The sequence below is a fragment of the Pongo abelii genome, chromosome 8 (assembly GCF_028885655.2).
Source record: "Pongo abelii isolate AG06213 chromosome 8, NHGRI_mPonAbe1-v2.0_pri, whole genome shotgun sequence".
NCBI lineage: Eukaryota > Metazoa > Chordata > Mammalia > Primates > Hominidae > Pongo > Pongo abelii.
Genome location: NC_071993.2, coordinates 47460260 through 47476622, shown reverse-complemented (window position 1 = coordinate 47476622; position 16363 = coordinate 47460260). Strand labels below are relative to the sequence as shown.

The 16363-nt window shown below is 42.4% G+C and overlaps 1 long non-coding RNA gene and 1 pseudogene across 3 annotated transcripts in view; one reads left to right on the top strand and one right to left on the bottom strand.

Annotated features, from left to right (window-relative positions):
* The first annotated feature begins 2757 nt into the window (after positions 1 to 2757).
* Positions 2758 to 16363, top strand: part of LOC134762036 (uncharacterized) — a 41959-nt gene continuing 28353 nt past the window's right edge. Inside the window, exon 1 of one of the 3 annotated variants that reach the window (XR_010141501.1) lies at positions 2758 to 3075. This is a non-coding gene — a long non-coding RNA (uncharacterized LOC134762036). The remainder of the gene's footprint in view (positions 3076 to 16363) is intronic. The other 2 variants (XR_010141502.1, XR_010141503.1) reach the window with 2 other exon arrangements.
* On the bottom strand, positions 10462 to 12112 carry LOC129048432 (BCL2/adenovirus E1B 19 kDa protein-interacting protein 3-like; annotated as a pseudogene).

Genomic DNA, 16363 nt, shown 5'->3' with positions numbered 1-16363 from the left:
CATGGTAACTGAGAGTAGCGCTAAGGCCCTGAGTTTTGGTCACACTCTCACTGAAGTAAGAACCTGATTTTAAAAAAGGTAGGTTTTGGCCGGGCACGGTGGCTCACACCTGTAATCCCAGCACTTTGGGAGGCCGTGGCGGGCGGATCATGAGGTCAGGAGATCAAGACCACGGTAAAACCCTGTCTCTACTAAAAGTATAAAAAAATTGCGAGACTCTGTCTCAAAAAAAAAAAAAAAAAAAAGAAAAGAAAAAAATTAGGTGGGCACGATGGCGGGCGCCTGTAGTCCCAGCCACAGGGGAGGCTGAGGCAGGAGAATCACTTGAACCCAGGAGGTGGAGCTTGCAGTGAGCCGAGATCGTGCCAATGAACTCCAGCCTGGGCGACAGAGCAAGACTCCGTCTCAAAAATAAAATTAAAATTAAAAAAAGTGTTTTTTTTTGTTTTTTTTCGTTTTTTTTTTTTTTTTGAGAAGGAATCTCGCCCTGTCATCAGGTGCGATCTTGGCTCACCACAACATCTGACTCTCTGGTTCAAGCAATTCTCCTGCCTCAGCCTCCTGAGTAGCTGGGATTACAGGCATGTGCCACCACGCCCAGCTAATTTTTGTATTTTTAGTGAAGAAGGGATTTCACCACATTGGCCAGGATGGTCTCCATCTCCTGACCTCGTGATCTGCCCACCACAGCCTCCCAAAGTGCTGGGATTACAGGTGTGAGCCACAGCACCCAGCCAAAATGGGGAGTTTTTAAACAGACTTGGTGGAGACCATTGTTTTGAACTAAGTTCATGCACTGAGCCCCAACATACCAAGCCAAGCTGAAATGGAGTCACTCATGCTAAATGCAACATAATTGAACTGAAACTTAAAAAAAGAATTAATTCTAAAACATACCAGGTTTCGTTTTTCTTCTGTAAACAGAAGATTTCAACACAAGGAGTTCCCCTCTACTCCAACTCTTAAAAAATAATAACGCAAAGTCGTTGTTTCCACTTTACAAAACCCACAGTTCTGCTATTTCACAGTAGGATTTGAGACCAAAGAAGTACATTTATCACTGGGGCAGGGTAATACTAATATCTAAAATTTTGCTCTGTCTTCCAAATTTGAGAGAATGACCAAAAGGGAAGAATTGTTAAATTGAGTTTAGCCTAAATCTGCCTTCCTACATGTTTAATTTTGGTCAAAAGTTTTCTCTACATAGTAAACTAAAACCTAATTGAATGTGTAAACAGACTGTAACCCACTCTTGGGTCAGTCAGTGTTTTGGCCAAAGGCGGTCAACTATTCAAACCATGTTCAAATAAGGCAAATCCCAAGCTGTAATAATCTGGTTGTTTCTGTACTTCACTTCTGTTTTCTGTAAAACAGAAGTGTACGTCACTTTGTCTTTCTGACCATTAATCTTCTTCCATTATGTGGCTGTGCAGCAGTCTCTCTGAGCCTACTCTGTATCTGGAGGCTGCCGAATTTACAAAGTATTCTTTGCTCGATTACACTCTACAAAATTTAATTTGTCTAAGGTTTTTTCTTTTAACAGTTTTCAAATTTCTCCTATGATGAAAAATAAGTAAGAGGTTGTTGGGCTTTGATTTCCTTAACTTCTCCCTCAGTCATTTCCCCAGACTATTTCATGTCCTTCTAAAATACTTCTGCAGTTTTTTGAGGGGATTATTCCCAGTGGTAAACAGTACTACTTGGCATGAATATAAAAGGAATCTGACTTCTATTACAGAAGTGTCACACTTCAGTATTTCAAAGGTCAAGGAAAGCTAGTTGAGTGGTGCAGTCTGTGGAGGCGCATGGGCTTTGGAGTCAGGTAGAGTTTATCCAGAGTCCCAGTCCAGCCACTTAGTAGCTGTGGGTCTTCGGACAAGTTTTTTGATGTAAAAGAATTCTATAAACCTAATATGCAAGGAAAGGCAGGGTGATACTGACAGCAAAAATGGCAGCAATTCTTCATCCTTTCTGTATTTATGCCCATTGCAAGGTGCTTTTACAGCTATTAGCATCAAGTGACAGGATCTGTTTTCCAAACTTTGGATCTGGCTGGACTTATCTGCTTAGGGCAATAGAAACCTGTGAACATGACAGTGTGCTAGTTTTGAGCCTAGGCTCAAATGATCTTGAATCCTTCTGTTTTTGCTTTGGAATGCTGCCATCTCCATGAGAGCAAGCCCCTGTTATCCAGCTGAAGTCAGAGCTGCACTCCTATGTGGCAGCTGCTTGCCATTTGTGGGTACTTAGTGCCTGGAAACTTACTGGTCTAAACTGAGAGTGCTAGAAAGGTAAAATATGGAGTGAGTTTCAAATATTTTGTACCAAATATATATATATTTTCTTCATACTTATTGATTACATATTAAAATGATAATATTTTGAATATATTGGGTTAAATAAATTGTTACAGTCAATTTTACCTATTTCTTTCTACTTTTTAAAAATACAGCTACTAGAAAATTTAAAATTCACACATGGCTTCATTTTATTTCAGAGGAATCTCTCCTCCTCGTAATCTCAGGCTGCTTGCTCAAAAGACTAGGGGCAGGACGATCATGAAATCCAAAATTCTAAAATAATTCTCATTATATTCTTTCCATTTGTGAATAACATGAAACATATTATTTATAAATGGATATGACCTTATACACAAGGTTAAATGCAAATACCCTGTGGGGTAGGCCCTGCTCAGAGCAGGGATAAAGCCCTGCCAGGAAAGGCTGCAGCCTAGGTTGTCACTCTGTCCTCATTGAGTCCAGTGTTTGGTCACATCTTCTGTCACTCACGGACTGGGGACGGGGCCTGAAGCTTTATCCAATAAGGGGCACGGGGCCGAAAACCGGGCAATCAGGCTGCAGCTGGAGAGGACAAGGGCTGCTTTCCGGGTGTTGGCGGGCGTTTGTGTCCTGCCACAGCTGGAGCTACAGATCTAGTCTTCAGTTCACAGAGAACTGCCCCCCAACTGCTCCTCCGGACTCTGCTCCTACAGGCCCAGCTGCTGTGGCTGTGCGACCTGCAGGGACTGGCAGACCCGTAGCTAAGACGCCAGGATTTCCTGGAAGCAGAGAAATGGTGAGTGCCGGCTCGACATCCCAAGAGGTAGGGAGCAGGCTAGGCTCCGCTGCCGAAGCGGCGATAGCGTGACTCGGCCTCCCTGCAGTCGTCTTCCAGGTTTGTGGACCCGAGTCCCTCCTGACCCAGCTCGGCCACAAATGGCGGCTGGACTGGAAGCTGGGACCCCGGGCTCCAGTCTCCTGCCTGTGTGGCGACACCGGCTCCCCAGCCTGGAGCCCTCCCTGTGCCGCTCGGCTCCCACAGCCACGAGTCTTCCCCAGCGTGTGCGGGGATGATTGGAGCGTCATCACGGGAGAATCTCGACTCGGTGAGCGGGATTTGTGGATGCAAAGAGGTGTATTTGTGGGGTCCCCGGTCCCTCTTTTCTCCTGTTAAAAATGTAACGGGGGAGGTGGGGGCCGGGCGCGGTAGCTCATGCCTGTGATCCCAGCACTCTGGGAGGCCGAGGCGGGCGGATCTCGAGGTCAGGAGCTCGAGACCATCCTGGCTAACACGGTGAAACCCCGTCTCTGCTGAAAATACAAACAAACAAACAAAAAACGAGCGTGGTGGCGAGCGCCTGCAGTCCCAGCTACTCGGGAGGCTGAGGCAGGAGAATGGCGTGAACCCGGGAGGCGGAGCTTGCAGTGAGCCTAGATCGCGCTACTGCACTCCAGCCTGGGAGACAGAGCGAGACTCCGTCTCACAAAAAAAAAAAAAAAAAAGGGGGGGGGGTCACTGCAAAAATATTTAAAAATTTCGGCAAAGAGCGATTCAAGAATCGTAGAGCACCCAACTATTGTTTGTAGTTGTCCATTGTGAGGGGCTTGAAGGACACGCGTTTTTTTTTTTTTTGTTTTTTTTTTTTTTGGAGACAGTTTCACTCTGTCGCCCAGGCTGGAGTGCAATGGCAGAATCTCGGCTCACTGCAACCTGCACTTCCCGGGTTCATGTGATTCTCCTGCCTCAGCCTCCCGAGTAGCTGGGATTACAGGCGCCCGCCACCATGCCCGGCTAATTTTTTTGTATTTTTAATGGAGGGTTTCACCAGGTTAGCCGGGCTGGTCTCGAACTCCTGACCTCAGGTGATCCACCCGCCTCGGCCTCCCAAAGTGCTGGGATTGCAGGAGTGAGCCACTGCCCCCGCCCGAAGGAAACACTTTTACAAGATACAGTGAGGAAGCAAATCGAATTCAATAATTGGTTGGATACAGTAATGTAGTCGCCTTATTTGTACGATGCAGGTGGGAGTTTTGGTTATGTAATCAGAGGTTTATTGGAGGTTTGTGGTTGCTTAAGCCTGAATTTTGTTTACCCCAAGGCAGAAATTTACTAGAAGTGCCTTTGACTTAAATTTTTTTAAACTTAGGAACTCAGGGCACCAGAGCCACCTTGGTCTAATTGCCTGCTATCTAATTATCTTCACACTCCACTGGGGACTAGTTTTCCCCTGCATTTTCCAAATGTGTCTCAAGCAGGGTCTCAAGTCTACCTCCCCGTCACCGTTCCCTCAGCCTAACCCTCTCTTGTAGTAAAATACTAACTTTCCAGTTCTTTCTGACATTCCCAAATGCTAACTTCTCCTCCATGGTTCACAACATTACCATTATTTCTTCTTTACTGTACATTTCAGACACAGTATTTTAATTAATCATTTTTTCACAAAGCATTGGATAACACTTTTACAAAGATTTGTTTTCTGTTCGTAACCATTTCACATGAGAAAAAAGCACAGTTGTCTTCTGATAGTTAATTGTAAAAAACCTTTGTGCCTCTTATGTTCTCTACTCATAGGTGGGAATTGAACAATGAGAACACTTGGACACAGTAAGGGGAACATCACACACCGGGGCCTGTCGTGGGTTGGGGGGAGGGGGGAGGGATAGCATTAGGAGATATACCTAATGTAAATGACGAGTTAATGGGTGCAGCACACCAACATGGCACATGTATACATATGTAACAAACCTGCACGTTGTGCACATGTACCCTAGAACTTAAAGTATAAAGAAGAAATAAAAAAAAAAAACCTTTGTGCCTCCTTTTATCTTCCCTAGGCACAGATAGCTTATCAGAATGTCTTTTTTTTTTTTTTCTTTTGAGACAGAGTCTCACTCTGTCACCCAGGCTGGAGTGCAGTGGTATGATCTCGGCCCACTGCATCCTCATCTCCCAGATTCAAGTGATTTTCTTGCCTCAGCCTCCTGAGCAGCTGGGATTACAGGCCTGTGCTACCACGCCCGGCTAATTTTTGTATTTTTAGTAGAGACCAGGTTTCACCATATTGGTCAGGCTGGTCTCGAACTCCTTACCTTAAGTGATCCACCCACCTCGGCCTCCCAAAGTGCTGGGATTATAGGCGTGAGCCACCATGCCTGGCCCAGAATGTCTTTGAGTTGGGGTTGCCTTTGGAAGCTTTACAAGGTGATGTGTCCTCGGATATGTTCCAGTTTTATCCTGGTCCTGGGTTTCATATTGTCTAGGGATAACCCAAAATACCCACCGTGGCCATGTCTGCTAGAGTGTCTAGTGAATATCAGCTTCTGAGTCATTTTCCTTCCAGAAGACAACCTGAGTTAAAGAGTGTAGCCTCTCAAGGGAGCAGGTGGATGCCCTGGGTCAGAGAGAAATCTCCTGGTGTACCCTTCCTCTAAAAAGCTAACCCCTTGAGACATTAAGTTTGCCTTCATCCAACCCAGCTTCCATTTCTTGGAGACATATTGCTGGTCAGCTAATCAGATGCTGGTATTGAGGTTAAAAGAGAGAAATAATTTTTGCCCTTGATTCTTTCAGATTTATGAAGGAAAGAAAATAGCCCAAAAAACAAAAACTACCCAACCCAGTGAGATGGTGCAAGAACCTGCAAAGTAAAATGCACTTGAGGCCCTCACTGGGGCATAGCATAGTTGCTCCCAGAGCATGGTCATTGAGCACTTAAGTGATCGGGATGAGGGTGGGAGGATCTCTCATTTGTTGGATGGCCTGACTTGACACATGAATCAAACACATCTGTATTCCAGTGAGCATTTTAATTTCTAGGTTTTTCACCTCGAAGATATTTGTTCACTTATTAGTTTTTTAACTGTAAATTGCATTTTATCAGTACAGCTTGAAAGGTTAAGAAAATATAGAAAGGACATGAAAAAGGTAGGTTTCAGGAAAAAATTAAATATTTAGTCATACATTCCATTTGTTAAAAATTCTTATTTGCCTTTTTGTTCTCCAGAGTGAGTGTAGAAATGTTGTCAAGTGTTTTATTTTTTATTTTTTTTCGGAGGGGGACGATTCAAACAGAATCCCAGGGCTTAGCTTTGGGAGTGCTACTGGGAAAAAGAATAGGAAAAAATGTTTATTCCATTATGGCTATAGATAATGAGTATATTTCTACAAGAAAATATGATAGGTCAGTTGGTAAAATGTGTAGATTCATCAAAACATTAGTTCCGATTTTTGCAGGGTGAATTGTGACAGTGGCTATCTCTGCTCTTTATCGTGTTATCTTGATTTTTGAGTTTAAGTGCTGAATTTTATGAGATGGGACTTGCCACCTCCTAGTAGTGTTCCCATGTGACTAATTGTTTACTAAATGATTTGTTATAAAATAATTTAATGACATGTTTATTGTCTGAAAGGGATAGTTTTGCTTTTTTTGTTAAGTCAGGGAATGTAAGTAAGCACTTTAAAATTTTCTTCCTTTTTTTTTTTTCTTTTTTTTTTTTGAGATGGAGTCTCGCTCTGTCTTCCAGGCTGGAGTGCAGTAGCATGATCTCGGCTCACTGCAACCTCCGCCTCCTGGGCTCAAGCAATTCTCCTGCCTCAGCCTCCTGAGTAGCTGGGATTACAGGCGTGCACCACCATGTCTGGTTAATTTTTGTATTTTTATTAGAGACGGGGTTTCACCGTGTTGGTCAGGCTGGTCTGGAACTCTTGACCTCGTGATCCACCTGCCTTGGCCACCCAAAGTGCTGGGATTGCAGGCATAAGCCACCGTGCCCGGCCTAAAATTTTCTTCCCTTATATAAACTCTGTGTTTGAGCAATTTTGCTGAATTTTTCAAACACTTAGTTTTAAAAAGCCAAGTGAATAACTCTGACTGGGAATTGAAGCCTGAGCCCAGTTACTCCAAGCTAAGGCCAATATTGAGACTGCAAAAAAAGGTTATTGAAGGTCCAGTTATTTCTTCCTGAGGAGCCTTTCCTGCAGGTGTCCCAGCCTGCTCACCCCAGCCATGGAAGAAGCCTTTCTACTGAGAGAAGCTACAGAGCCCAGGCGAGCTGGGGATCCATAGGCAGATGCAGCTGGGGTTGGGATGGAAGGGCATTGGGAGGGTCTTTCTGAGGATGGAATTGCTATTGTCCTGGGGTTGTTTCTAGACTCTGTCAAATAAAAAAAGTCAGATTTAAGTAAAAAGTTTTGAATTTCCAAAGGAGTATGACAAGAGGGGGTAGTACAGACTCTAAGATCTTTGAGGACCTCAAAGGTTAGGCATACAAGGGCTTTCTTTCCTAGGGAGAAGCAAACAAGATTAGAAAGGAGGTGGCAGGGGAGGGCAGGATGAAGGGTGGCGAAATCAGACTCTAGATCAGAGAATATTTTACCTTGAAGTCAGTATCTTTTTAGCAGGGACATAACTTGAGGTTGTATGTTTGCTCAGACTGAGATTGGGTCAAAGTTCAGGAGTCTGGGGAAGGAGAGAAGCTTAAGCAAAGTTGGATTAAAAAGTATGTTGTTATGACCACTAAAGACAATTGTTCAGCTGATTCTTTATGGGAAAAAGATGAAAATTTGTAGAGTCTGTGTCTGGCTATGTGATAGGTGAAAAAAGCAAGCATCATCTAAGTCACAATGGGAAAGTTGTTTATTTTCATTAAGCTGCTCCTGGAGAACACAATAGATGAGAAATTTTTATTAATCACAGTTATTTACCAAAATTGTCTGTGTGCCCCCATCTTTTCACACCACTTTCCTTTTTTCTATACACCTCTTCCATTTGACTGTTCCTGCATTGTATCTTATAGAACAAACTGGTAAACGCAAGTATAGTGTTTTGCCGAGTTCTGTGAGTAGTTTAATCACATTATTCAACTCCAGGAGTGGTTCAATAATTTGAACCATTTAAAGTAGCTGCAGTAGACAGCCACTCAGAAGTACAGATGAGCACCTGGGACTTGTGATGGGCATCTGCAGTAAGGACAGTATTGTGGGACTAAACTCTGGACTTCTGGGATCTGTACTGATTTTGAGTAGTGTGAGATAAAATGTTAAACAACTGGTTGGTGTTGGAGAATTGCTTGATATTCAGGAAATTCTATAAATTAGGTGTCAGAAGAAAGACATCACAGGGCCTGAGCCCTGTAATGTCAGAAGAAAGACATCACAGGGGCTAGGGACCAGACCCGGTGTGTTCTCCTGCACACAAGCCGTCACAGTGCACATTCTCCTGTGATTCCAGTTCTCCCAGGGTGGGAGGGGAATGGAAACTTAGAGAAAAGCAGTTCTCAGAACAAACCTTCTTCCCCTACAGCTGCCATCACTTGGTTTTTACCTACTCATAAACATACCCACTAGGAGGTATTAATGTGGCCATGTGCCTCCCAGGACTAGGCACCACCCTCAGGAATTCCATCACAGTGCCTTTGCTGCTAGAGTTTCTTGCCAGAAACCTACACAAGTACCTATAGAACTCCTAGCTTATTTCTGCCCTCAGACACTGAATCTGCAGCAGCAACCCATTCTCTCCATCAACCTAGGGCTCTAGACTACCTGTTCATAATCTCACCTGCCTGCATGAACACAAAAAATTCATAGTACGGTCCCTCCTTGGCCACATATTTAATTCAAACCAGTCCTTCCAGCTACCTTTTATTCTTCCCCGACTCATAAATTTTGGGAAGCTCCTTTCTCTCATCTACTTTTTTTTTTTCTAGGGGGAATTTCATTCTTGTTGCCCAGGCTGGCGTGCAATAGCACAATCTTAGCTCACTGCAACCTCCACCTCCCAGGTTCAAGAGATTCTCCTGCCTCAGTAATGTGTAATGAGGCTAATTTTGTATTTTTAGTAGAGACGGGGTTTCTCCATGTTGGTCAGGCTGGTCTCCAACTCCCCATGTCAGGCGATGCACCCAACTCAACCTCCCAAAGTGCTGGGTTTACAGGTGTGAGCCACCACTCCTGGCCTCTCTCTTCTACTTTTTGCCCCACAGTCTTTCTTTCATGTGCACACAGTGTGTTCAGAACCACCCCTTAGGTGCCTAAATCCAGTGCATACTAAAATTCAGATGTCTAAAAGTTCAAAACCATGCCTATAGTTCTGGCTGTTGTACAAGAAAATACAATTTAGGAATAAGAGGCTTAATGCTTTTACATAGAAATAAATGCTTTTTCTATCTCATTCCCTACCAGATTGTCTTCGTCTAGGACCTGAGAACCGTTATTTTGCTTTTGCTTTCGATTTGGCAAAGGTTTTCTTTTTCTTTTTTATTTTTACTTTTTATTTTCTGTCTTTTAAAGTAGACACGGATTAGAAAAATCTCATTTTAAGAGCACACAAAAGTTGAATGGAAAGAATAAAATTCGATTCAGCTATAAGGAATAATGAAGAGTAAAAGATACTAAGTGATTATTTAATGTTTGGAGGCTGGAATAATTACACTGCAAAAGCAAGAAGAGTTTAGTGTATGAACTGAGCAGTGGAATTTTTAGCTAGTTTCTGTTTATTACTTAAGAAGAATTAACAGTTTTATGTAGTCTTTAGTAGACAACATGCATCCATGTAAATTAAACAGTATTTTCTACAATTGTGTGAATATAAGGCCACAATATTTACTACGAATAAATCCCTTAAATAGTAATTTTAATATCATTACTTATTCTTTTGAAATATAAAGTATTATAACTGAGTTAAGGTTACAGATAATTTAAAAAATATATGTCATCACTAGTATATTAAAATTATTTATACTTAGATATTTATATCTAATATCCAAAGAAAATTTACTATCAAATTGTTACAGTAGATATTAATCTGACATGCTTATTAATTGATCCCACAGATATAATAATAGGTCAGCTGGGCTTGGTGGCTCATGCCTATAATCACAGCACTTTGGGAGGCTGAGGTGGGCAGATCACCTGAGGTCAGGAGTTTGAGACCACCCTGACCAACATGAAGAAACCCTGTCTCTACTAAAAAAAATACGTAATTAGCCGAGGATGATGGTGCATGCCTATAATCCTAGCTACTCGGGAGGCTGAGGCAGGAGAATCACTTGAACCCGGGAGGTGGAGGCTGCAGTGAGCTGAGATTGTGCCATTGCACTCCAGACTGGGCAACAAGAGCAAAACTCCATCTAAAAAAAAAAAAAAAAAAAAAAAAAAAAAAGATATAGTAATAGGTTAGCACAATTTTACAGTTTTTTTGTTTGTTTGTTTTTGAGATGGAGTCTGGCTCTGTCACCCAGGCTGGAGTGCAGTGGCGTGATCTCAGCTCACTGCAGTCTCTGCCTCCTGAGTTCAAGCAATTCTTCTGCCTCAGCCCCTAAGAAGCTGGGATTACAGGTGTCCACCACCATGCCTGGCTAGTTTTTGTATTTTAGTAGAGACGGGGTTTCACCATGTTGGCCAGGCTGGTCTTCAACTCCTGACCCAGGTGATCTGCCTGCCTCGACCTCCCAAAGTGCTAGGATTACAGGCATGAGCCACCGCGCCCGGCCTTACAGTCTATTCTTATGTTTTACTAAATTAGGAATGCCACTCTTACAGAACAAATCAATGCAAGTGATGTGACTACCCAAAAATCATGAATCATAATAGTCTTCAGTTAGATATGTTGCAATCTCAGATATATTTCCACTATGTAAACAGAGTCAAATACCAATTCTTTATCAAAAAGTGCAGGCGAAGGTTGCCTGATGTGTTCCAATGTAGATCCTTAATCCAATGGCCAGCAGATGAGAGAGCAGCAGAGATGGAAGAAAAATCTTAAGAAATTCTGCTGAGAATATGCCCCCTTTCTTCATAACACTGTTTCTTGTGTTGAGAGTGACTGTGCATTTTGGGTGTTTAGAGAGAAACTTTCTCAGGGGAATATTTTCTGGTCGACTTGGCTAATATTATATGAAATCTGAATTTTTCTTTCAGATGCTTTTAACCTCTTAATACAATTTTATTCAGACTGAGAGCTGTTTTTCTCTTCAGTGCCTTCGGTGTCTGTCTTCAGAAGGGACACCCGAAAGTGTCTCATGGTGTTTCTGAGTGAGTTGGGCTGTCACAATGAGAACTCTTTGGCACTCTATCCAGACCCATGCTGCGAATCCAGCAGTATTATTTTGTCACCATTATAAATAGAAACGTAGGCTGAAACATTGCTCCCATTTCCATGATTGCAAAACTGCAATCCTACCCAGGGGTCCTGCAGGTTCTCCTCCTGCAGTTCAGGGACCCTGCTCCATAATGTGACACTGGAGTGCGGCTGTGGCAGTTGGAGTCCATGTGGAATACGGGCTGCCAGCTGTGTGCTGTGAGCTGTGCCTCGGTGGTAGATGGTAGGGGAAGAGACGGGACACAGGCCACCAGGACAGGGCAAGCAGGATTGCTGCAGCCCTTGGCCTAGGGAGTAGGGACCCTTTGCTTTGAAATGTAAATAGCCAAAAGAATAGTATCCTATCTCACAGTGTCTGTAAAAGAACCAGAGCCTACCTTCAGCAGGCACCTGGCTGTAAGTTGCAAAACTACCTCCTACCATGAAGATGTCAGAGGTTTATTTTTCCTTTGAATATAACCAATTAACATACACAGATGGCCTCCCCAGTTACCAGGCGAATTTAGGATAAGCTGTGTATGACAAATGGTGCTGTCAAATCTTCTACTTGAGGACAATTATAGAGACCTTTCTGTCTTTGCAATCTCTTGAGCAGATTGTCTGTGATTCATGTCACATCACATTCTGGTTTTATTGTGCAGTAAAACACTTTTCTTTCTGTTCTGTTATTGTGGTGTTTTTCTAGGATTGGAGATAATTTTCCTTTTAATTATATTTCTCAAACACTGTCCACAATTACCAGACATCGTATATATGATGTCTGGTATATAAGGTGCCCTCCAAGCTTCACTTTAGAAAAGGCTTTCCCCCTCAGGCTTCCAGTCAACCCAGTCAGTTGTGCTTCAAAGTGCACACTGCCCCCAGAGTATGCAGGCAGAATTGTCTCTGCCTGTTTCACGTCTATAGTCCTCTACAACCACTTGTAGAGAGTTTAAGCCTTTCTACAAGTGGTTGACAAAATTCACAGGATAGTAATCAGCCATTTCACCTCTTTCAGTGACCATAGTGTCTTCAGATCTGAAACTGAGTTGGAGACTATTAGGCCTAGAAGAACAACTAGGGTGACATGTGTGCATTGAGTAAACGTGAGTATCTCAACGTTCCTCTTTCTCCTCCTCCCAAAATTCCCATAAATGTGCAGTTAACACCTGCCATTTCTCCACCCATCCAGGACCTAAATCTACAGTACCAAATTCTGAATCTCAGTCTTGAGATTAGAGGAAAAAGAATAACTTTGATCTGAGGAGTGCAAGTCCTTTTAGTTTTATCAGGCCCGGAGAGACATAAAAATGAGAACACAATTATGTTCTACTGCCTCCTTTGAGCTACGTTTTTACCTCTTGAAACTGTTTGCTATTGCTACAAGTAGATATAAATTAACCTAATAATGCCACACTAGATGTTATAAGCAATACCTTATAGCTTAAAAATATATAGCCAATTAGTCATCAATGTTATTTCTGTAGATCAAGAAGAATTTCTGACAAACAACTTTGTTTCAATCCACTCCCTGTCCCTCTCTTTTGCCTTTGTAAATCCACTTGTAACTGCTGCTAATTAAAGTGTACATTCAAGGCAACTTGAATCTATGCTCCCAGGTTTCAATCCTCAGGCTTGGACCAAATAAACTCTCTACTTAAATGAGTGTTGCCTTAGCCTTTTCTTTTTAGGCTGACATGTGCTAGAGCAGACTTTATGATGGAAACTTTTTTTTTTTTTTTTTTTTTTTTTACTCTCCTTGCTGTAACACCAAAGAATGAAGAGTCAGGTTGATCTTACCTGTAATGTGCACATAAGAGCTGAGCTCTGCCTGGGATTCACAGGAGAGAGCCAGATTTTGGTTTGAGAATGTACAGAAAACCCATAGGAGACATCTTCTGATCTGTGAGATGTCAGCATAGAAATCTTAAAGCCCTCCTTTCAGAGTGTATCCCTTTGAGCTTTCCAGATCTTTTCCAGAGACCTGCTATGGTTAAGTGAGAGGCTGCTGGTGTAAATAGAATCTGGTTGCACAATCTGTAAGTGTAACATGCATGTCAGCAGGGAGAGATCAAAGCCACAAAATACCCAGAGCAATGACATAAGTTTACCTATTTGTAAAATGTGATACTGGAAGAGAGTATTCTTGTCCTTTCTCTTACCTAAGAGCTAGCTAATCAGAACAGATGATATCACACGTAGATCCAGGTTCTGGAGCTCTACCAGGGCAGTTCCATTTTCTATTAGAATCAGCTTGAGTCTTTCGTGCCTGGATCAACATAGGGCCATCAGTCCATGGTCACTAGGAATCCTTTCACAGTCACCCGGGAATCTTTAAGACATTTCAGGATGTCCTGTGCAGACTTGGGTCAGGCTGGCAGGAGTGTCTAATTCTGCTTCCATGTTAGAGGAAGGGCAATGAGTCATTCAGTGTCTGTTCCTTCTTTTGTAGAAAGAATCTCCTTGGTTGGTACCCAGACGAGAGTTTCTCCAGTTTCCTTGGCAAAAAATTCAGGAGTTCTGGAGACTCAGAATGATAAACAAATTGCCTCCATTTCATATGGCCTTTAGAAAAATAGATGAAGCAGTCATGGTCCCTGTCATTCAAAAACTTTCAGTCTAGAGCAACTGGATAAATGGCTTAATTAAGCATCATATAGTCAGTACAATAAAGTGGGGTGTTAAGGGGACTTGGGCTATGGCTCTTAAGTTGTTGTGATTTCTGATGGCACCATCTGAAGAGCTTTTCTCAAACAGGAGAGTTATTTGTATTTCTATTGCTTTTACCTTGCTAAGAATACATATTTTCTAATAAAATTATCCTAGGAAGCCCTAAAAATTTTGGTTAAATTGTTTGTCATTATATGTTATAAAATAGAGTAGTGGCTAAATGGATTAAAATTATACAAACTCTTAAGTTTCTCTTGGACAGGCTTAGGAAAGACAGAACAAGAAGTACTCCAGCAGCATAGAGATCATAATTCAACATAGGACCGTTTCTCCACCCCAGCTCTGTCCAGATTCACCCTTTTCTGAGCCTCATTCAGATCTGGTCCCACCCTGGAGTCTCTCCTCACAGAACTCATTACAGGAGACCAGAGATTTGGGAGGTGACTCCTGCTGCCTCTCCAGAGCTTATGCTCACAATATTCTGAAACCCAAAAGCAGATAAATTAGAGCAATCAACTATATATTTTGAGGTCTTAACTTCTTTCTTTTTAATTAAAACCAGTGCTTGTAGAGACATTCCATCCCAGTAGTTACTCCACAAGTCACAAGAAAGTAAATAGAAACACAATGAAAAATCCCTCGGAACTACACTTAACCCTTTCCTTTCTGTATCCCTCCCATCTGTCTATATTTATCTCTTATGCTATGCATTTTTTAAAAAATCAGTGAGAGGCTGGGCTCTGTGACTCATGCCTGTAATCCTAGCACTTTGGGAGGCTGAGGTGGGTGGATCACTTGAGGTCGGGAGTTCGAGACCAGCCTGACCAACATGGAGAAATCCCGTCTCTACTAAAAATACAAACTTAGCTCAGCGTCGTGATGCATGCCTGTAATCTCAACTACTCGGCAGGCTGAGGCAGGAGAATCGCTTGAACTTGGGAGGTGGAGGTTGCGGTGAACTGAGATCATGCCATTGGACTTCCAGCCTGGGCAACAAGAGTGAAACGCCGTCTCAAAAAAAAAAAATCAATAAGAAATAAACAGGAGAAGAAAACAATGCTGGTCCCTTCATCTAAATTCTGAGAATTATTGAACACTTAGTACCCAACTCTCAAGTTGTTACGAAGATTAAATCACATAATGTGATGTTCCCAGCACAGTGCTCTGTAACAGACTCCTGAGCACATAGTACCTGCTTAATAAGCATTGCATAAGTATATGTGTACATGTTGTTTTTCAATGCAGACTTACGCAGACATTGCTGCCTTCTCCTGTCTCTGTAAACTTTAAAGAGCTAGCAAAGAATGTGGTCTTTCAGGATAGAGATTGATTGTTTATTTTGTCAGAAGTATTTGTGTTGTGATAAGTGATGAGTGTAAGAGTCTGTTCCATGCCTGCTTTTTCTAGCTAAATGCTACTAATGATGGGTCTGGGGAAGCTACATCAGCATTGACAGGAGATGTGTTTAAAATGCACTTTCATGGACCCTTATAAAACATGCAGAATCACATTACATAGTGTGGGGCCAGGGTTACCAGATGATTTATATGCACATTGAAGCTTGAGAGGCAATGCTTAGCTAAGTGGTTCTTGGCCCAGGCTTCTAATTAAGATTCCATGGCCAGGTTGCAGAAATCTTTTCACTTGTGCCCTTCCCGCAGGCTCTGTATATTGTTCTGGGTGGAAGCATCCTTGTTGATATAATTAAGTGCCTCATGTGACTCCAGGGCCATATATGAGGAGTTCAAAATACATTCATGAGAGTTGAGTTCAAACTTTATTCCAAAGGGAGGTCACAGTGCCTGCTATGGTTGGATTTGGTAGGGACAAGTTAGTGTGGCCCATATTCCCATTGCTGTAGCAGAAATTGTGGTGTCTGTGGCAGGGGAGAACACCTGAGGGCAGGAAAAGAGAAAGATAAATTTTGATCTTCGTGGAGGAGCTCACTGTCCTTGAATCTCACCTGTTATAAACAACATAAATGGGTGGACATTTTCTGCATGGCTGGATCTTTCTGCCTGTGTTTGTGGTGGTAGCAGGTGAAGGGATTGTGCTGATTCCTTTAAAGGCATATTCCCAAAATGCAGGTGTGACTTGTCCAGAGAATATCACCTGAGAAGAAATCCTAGAGGAGGATGATGAAGAGAAAAATGGCTCTTTCTCAGGCGACTGTGTCTCAGATCAGGAGCTGTGTTCACTCTGCCTCCTGGAATGCCGTATGTTTAGAATTTACAAACCTGTACTTCTTGACTTTGTGCTGTTTCTCCCTATAAGTTTGTTTAAACATTTTTTCTTCTCATGATAGTCAAGGAACTCTGAAAAAAAAAATATATATAT